This window comes from Rissa tridactyla, chromosome 6 (genome assembly GCF_028500815.1).
Source record: "Rissa tridactyla isolate bRisTri1 chromosome 6, bRisTri1.patW.cur.20221130, whole genome shotgun sequence".
Classification (NCBI taxonomy): domain Eukaryota; kingdom Metazoa; phylum Chordata; class Aves; order Charadriiformes; family Laridae; genus Rissa; species Rissa tridactyla.
The window spans coordinates 8,802,328-8,807,706 of NC_071471.1; the positions used below are offsets into that span (position 1 = coordinate 8,802,328).

General features: G+C 40.6%; 1 protein-coding gene across 4 annotated transcripts in view; it reads right to left on the reverse strand.

The window, feature by feature from the left end:
* B3GALNT1 (beta-1,3-N-acetylgalactosaminyltransferase 1 (globoside blood group)) overlaps positions 1-5,272 on the reverse strand; it is a 28,996-nt gene extending 23,724 nt beyond the window's left edge. Inside the window, exons 1-2 of one of the 4 annotated variants that reach the window (XM_054204418.1) lie at positions 5,030-5,271; positions 4,665-4,750 (exon numbers count right to left, since the gene is read on the reverse strand). The gene's annotated coding sequence lies outside the window, so the exon portion shown is untranslated. Of the gene's footprint in view, positions 1-4,664 lie in introns of all 4 variants that reach the window. The other 3 variants (XM_054204417.1, XM_054204420.1, XM_054204416.1) reach the window with 3 other exon arrangements.
* Positions 5,273-5,379: the final 107 nt, after the last annotated feature.

Consider the following 5,379-nt stretch of genomic DNA (forward strand, 5'->3'; position numbering starts at 1 on the left):
TTTTTCTTTTTTAGAGATCCAAATGATCTCTGAAATCATCTCTATGATGCAGCTGCGTGGCAAGCCAGAATTTTCATATGCCTGAGCACAATGCCCATGCAGCATATCCTCTGTGTCAGAAACTTTGAAAAGTGACAAAATTGGTTCCTTACATCAACTGGAAACTTGTATCGTGGAGAAAAATTCCTCCTTGCCAAATGGTATCTCCTTTCTAGCACCTATACATCACCAGACAGCTCAAATCCCACACAAATTATAACTGCGTCAAGCTACTCCAACTTTATGTTCAGGTGCCAGCAGCGAATAATTTAGAAGGACTCCTTAATGAGAGGTTAAGGCAGCTCTCACTATCTTCCCTGTTATTGCTTGAAGGATTGGAAGGTGAGCAGAACCTAATTCACATCTTATATTTGCATTACTATTATTTTCCAATTTAAGAAATATGCAAAAATATAAAAAGATACAGAGCTTTGTACTGTAATATCATGTGAGGTTTGAACATTATCATACAAAGAGAATTTGCACTATATGCATAATTTATTATGTTGTAGGCATCTACATTTAGCCAAAACATATCCTTCTAGGAGAAACTAATTTAGAATCAAACTATCCCGTAGTTTTATTTTTAAAGACAGCCCAATGCCACAACACCAAGAATTCAGAAGGGAACTGGTCTATTCTTCAAGATCGGTCTTCCGAGTGTTGGGAGATTTGCACTGATGATCTGAGGTAAAATCAAACCAATACAAAAATAACATGGTAATTGTTCCTCTGAGAGCTAAACAGATTAATTAGACTACAGTTAAACAAAACGCACTTGATTAATCTCTGATTATGTCTTCACTGAAGTCAACACTATAAATTATTCTTCAGATGATACCAGATGAAAAATACAGATCAAAGACTATTGAAGGATAGTCTTCCTCCAAACATACATAATTTAGTAAGAGTGAAGCGAGTTCTTGTATTTCCTATAAAGGTAAACAGTAAGAAAACTATGCACACCAGAATGGTATATTAGATCTGATGATGTGGCAATCTGATTTTAGGACAGGTCTGGATTTGAAGGAGGATTCTCCAAGGAACACTACCTTGGTGATTCTCAGTTATTTTCAAATGGTTACTCATGAAGTGACACGATTATTGCTCAGTCCCTTGTCTCTGTCAATCTTTTTCCAAGAACACAGAGGGAAGGTCAACAGAGAGATGACTTCATTAAAAGGTCATTGTTACTAGTTAGAGCATTGAGTCAGTTCTGGTCGCCAGAGAATGTGCTGGCTTTCTGATGCCATCTTCCCCAACCACATGCTACATAGTCAGTGCTAAGCATGGCAGCAGCGGGAGGTGGCAGAGGTTGGATGAGCATGTATACGTTTAGGTTAGTGAAGACACGGAAAAGGTAGCTATGAAAAGAGCAGTGACGGAGCAAAATGTTTTTTTCTTTCATAAACTTCTGGGTTGGGTCTTGGACACCACATATTTTTTATCTTCATAGCCTAACTAGTTACAATCTCAAGAGATGGTCAGGAAATGTAGCACACTAGTACCAATGTACTACAGTCCAATCTCATTATTAATGACCATGTTCTGCTGAGACAAACCCTCAGTTGTGCTTTAAGAGACTGCTCACAAAGAAATCCTTTTGGGGCAACAAAATTTTAAAACTCATTCTGCAAAAATGTTTCTCAGGGACACTAAAATTCTTCCTCAAAGGAAGTGACACAACTAACCAGCAAATTATTGATATATCTGTAAAATACCTTTTGAGACCAATGACTTCATGCCATTATGTAATAGTAACTTTTTGATACTTTCATTTTTATTTTTAGATAAAATTGCAAGGCAATTTTACTTGTTAAAATTCTTGTATTTCCTCCAATTGGTGCATAACTTCCTCAGAAGGAGCTGAACTTTAAATGTACAACTAGATAAGTCAGTCAGAATAACAGATTCATAGTGCTGCATCCTGGATTTTCACATCTCTTGTAATAGTTATTAGTTAAACCTTTGTTATTTTTAGGTATCTCTCTCTGGATTTCATACCCTTATTATGTAAAAAGCTGTGGTTCAGCAAAAAGTATTAGAGCATGGTTGTCAGTGTAATACTATTTCCATCATATCAACTCCACGATTACAATAGGTATGTTCAGCTAGGGCAATTTCAAAGATGACAGAGAATAAAAAATACAAAGGATTTGGCATGTCCCTGTGAAACATACAACACAATCTTTAATCACAAAAGGAAGCAGCCTTAAAATACGGCTGAAAATTAAATCAAAAGTAGGCGGTTACCTGAGTTAATTCAAACCATTTGGATGTAAATACAGGGCTATAAAATAAACTCAATGTAACAAAAGCCATAGCAAATATAAGAGATTTCCAATTTGGTAACGTGAAATATTTTACCTGCTGATCATTTCCTTAAACAGTAAGTGCAGAAGCTAAAAGCAATGAGAAACTACCCATCAATTCTATTCAACTGATTTAAAATAGAAGATGCTGATAGAATTTCTTGTTTCCCAGACTTCACACAATTTTACTTGTTCCATATTTTAATATTTTTGTTTCTTTACTAAAGACTTCCTTCTGAAATTACAGCATCAATTTGACATACATTAATTTTGAAACAGTGAGGTATGACATTGGCATGTTTATACTTTTATAATATCCTGTTTTCTTGAGGCAGCTGTGCTGTGATACCAACCAAAATGAGTAAGAGCACTAGCTAAAGAGATGCTTTTTTTTCTTTTTCTCTATGTAGTTTTCTAAAACATTGCCAAATGGACAAATTGCATTACTTTTTAAAATGTATGTAGCCATGTCATGTAAGTGTCTTTTTTGCATATCCAGACTGAAATGTGAAGGGGTTGATGTACCTACACCAGTTTTGAACAAAATGGTTTACATATTGGTAGACAAGTAGCTATGCCTATATGAAATACCACCAAGACTAATTAACCCTGACTAATTTACCCTACCCACATTGCTGTGTCATTGCTACATTATTTATGCAACAAATGTGGCTGCGGTGGCTCAGACTTCTGCCACTTTCAGTCTTGGTGAGAACTCGTTCTTAGAACGGAGCCTCATCCTCTGAGAAATCTCCCAGAGATAAAACACCCAGTACCCCGTAGTCTGGAAGATCATCATCCTCATGTTTTCACAAAGAATTAAATCAAGTTCTCTTTTCTGATATTCATAAATCTCTGAGTGACTTAGTTTACACACTAGGGAGACTGCGTCTCCCATCACGGCTTTGGCTTCTCAACAAGCACCATGGAAAATCATAAGGCCGCTGATGAAATGAGAGTTCGATCAATATACAGGACTTAACAGAGAGGAATCCCCAAAACCCCCAACTTAATTTTCCAATCACTAAGACCGAGTACAAACTACATGCAGGATCAGGGCAGCGTACATTCCAGTGAGTGCTTCTAGTTATGCACTGAGGTACTACGTTCTGGATAGAAGTAGGAAAAAAGTTACAATCCCCTCTGCTCTGCAAGGGTATCTATCTATTTCTTTCAATACTCATTACCTCATTTCAATAAAAATTTACCAGGTTAGCTTAAACAGTTTGGATAGCAGCTTTTTTGCCTAATATTCTGGAACACTGAAAGGAACAGGTACTACTCTGAGCGTATTTTCCTCACAAGTTAAAGCTGAGTCCCAAATGTCACAGGCATTACCAAGTGAGCTTTGAGAAGAAAAAACACTGGCTATTTTGTAAATAAACCACATTTTTTTTTCTGGAAATTGTTGATCTCCCTACCTTCCCAGAAACTCTCTGTCTTCTAATGACCTGCATCACAGAAAAGCTATAGAAGTGGTGTATTTCTGAAGAGTGACTGTCAAAAGGCAATAGTTTATCAGATGTGAGTTCCCAATAAATAATGCTTTACAGTTAGGATCTACCTTAATAAAGACAGGGGCATATTCTGGTAGCCACAATATGTAGCATGAACAAAATGTCTTGGGCTGTGATCAAACAAAGCACACCTATGGAATTTTCATGGCATCATTCCCTTTGCCGGTGTGTTCAGTGCAAATTCAGGAATGACTTTTTGCAGCTCACCACAGTTTGTATGAAACATTGGTAATGTTGCTTGTGACAAAAGCATCCTGGAAGGAAGCTTTAAGTCTCAGAAGGGAGTTTATGAACATGTGTAACACTTATGACTATACTCAAACATGAAAAGCCTATCTGATGAAAGCTTGTAATTAGTTTGGAAACGGTGTTCACCTACATCACCTGACAGTGAGTTACAGCAGTTACTGCTGGCCAAAATCCACCACCACTAAACCTGACTGTCATCATCAATGCCACTTAACCTGACTGTCATCATCAAAGCGGTAAGCCATCGGCCTGTAAAAAATTCTGAGACAGCAGACTCCAAAAGATGACAGCAATCTATTTGGGACCCAAATAAGCGATTCTGGCCTCTTTTCATCATGCTAGGAAACTAGAAAGATCCATGAAACCTGATCTTTCCGAAAAATTATTTTGCTCCCAATACTGATCATCCCTATCAGAAATACTCCCACTAAGCCTTGCTTGTGAACTTGGTCCACAGTTGCTACGCACCATAAATAAGCATATTGCCCAATAGTGCAGAATCCTGCTGACACATCTGCATACAAATGATGTTAATACTCGAGCTTACCCATGTCTCCACAAAGGCTGTCAAAATACCTGCTGCTGTGCACTACCTCCTTCTCTTTCCAAAATTAGTTGTGCTTAGGGCCAACTCTAGTAAAGAAAAGTGGTTTGTGTTAAAATCCGCACCATGCCAAACGTGACAGCTGCACTGGCTCCTTTTGCTCCATCTTATAGTAAGTACTTTTCCGAAACTTCACAGGCGTGACCCTGCTGAGCATCCGTGCGGGGCCAAACCGCCGTCCGTCTTCTCTCCCCTCAGCCGGCTCGGTGGAAGCCGAGCACCTCCTTCCCGCGCCGCCCCGCACCAGCCCGGCTACCCGCTCCCTGCCGTCCTGCGGCTGCAAGTAGAAGTTTTATTAAAAAAACCACCTTTTTATTTTTTAAAGTAGCGCGGGGCGAGGCGATGTCTCCCCTGAGGGGAGCGAATGCAAAGCCGAGCGGGGCGAAGGATAAGCCGCTGATGGCTTTGGGCTGAGGAAACGGCGGGGAGGGCGGAGCGGGCACGGCCGCCCGCCGCTCCTCCTCCCGTCCCGCACCGACCCGCCACCCAAAATGGCGGCAGCGGCTCAGGGGACCCGGCCGAAACACCTCGAAGGCCCCGCTCCGTCACCGCGCGCGTCACCTCCCCGCGCAGCTTCCCTCCCCTCCGCCTCCCCTCTCCCATTGGCCGCCGGGCTCGTGCTCCGCAGCCAATCGGCGTGCGCGGCCGGCCGGCCCAG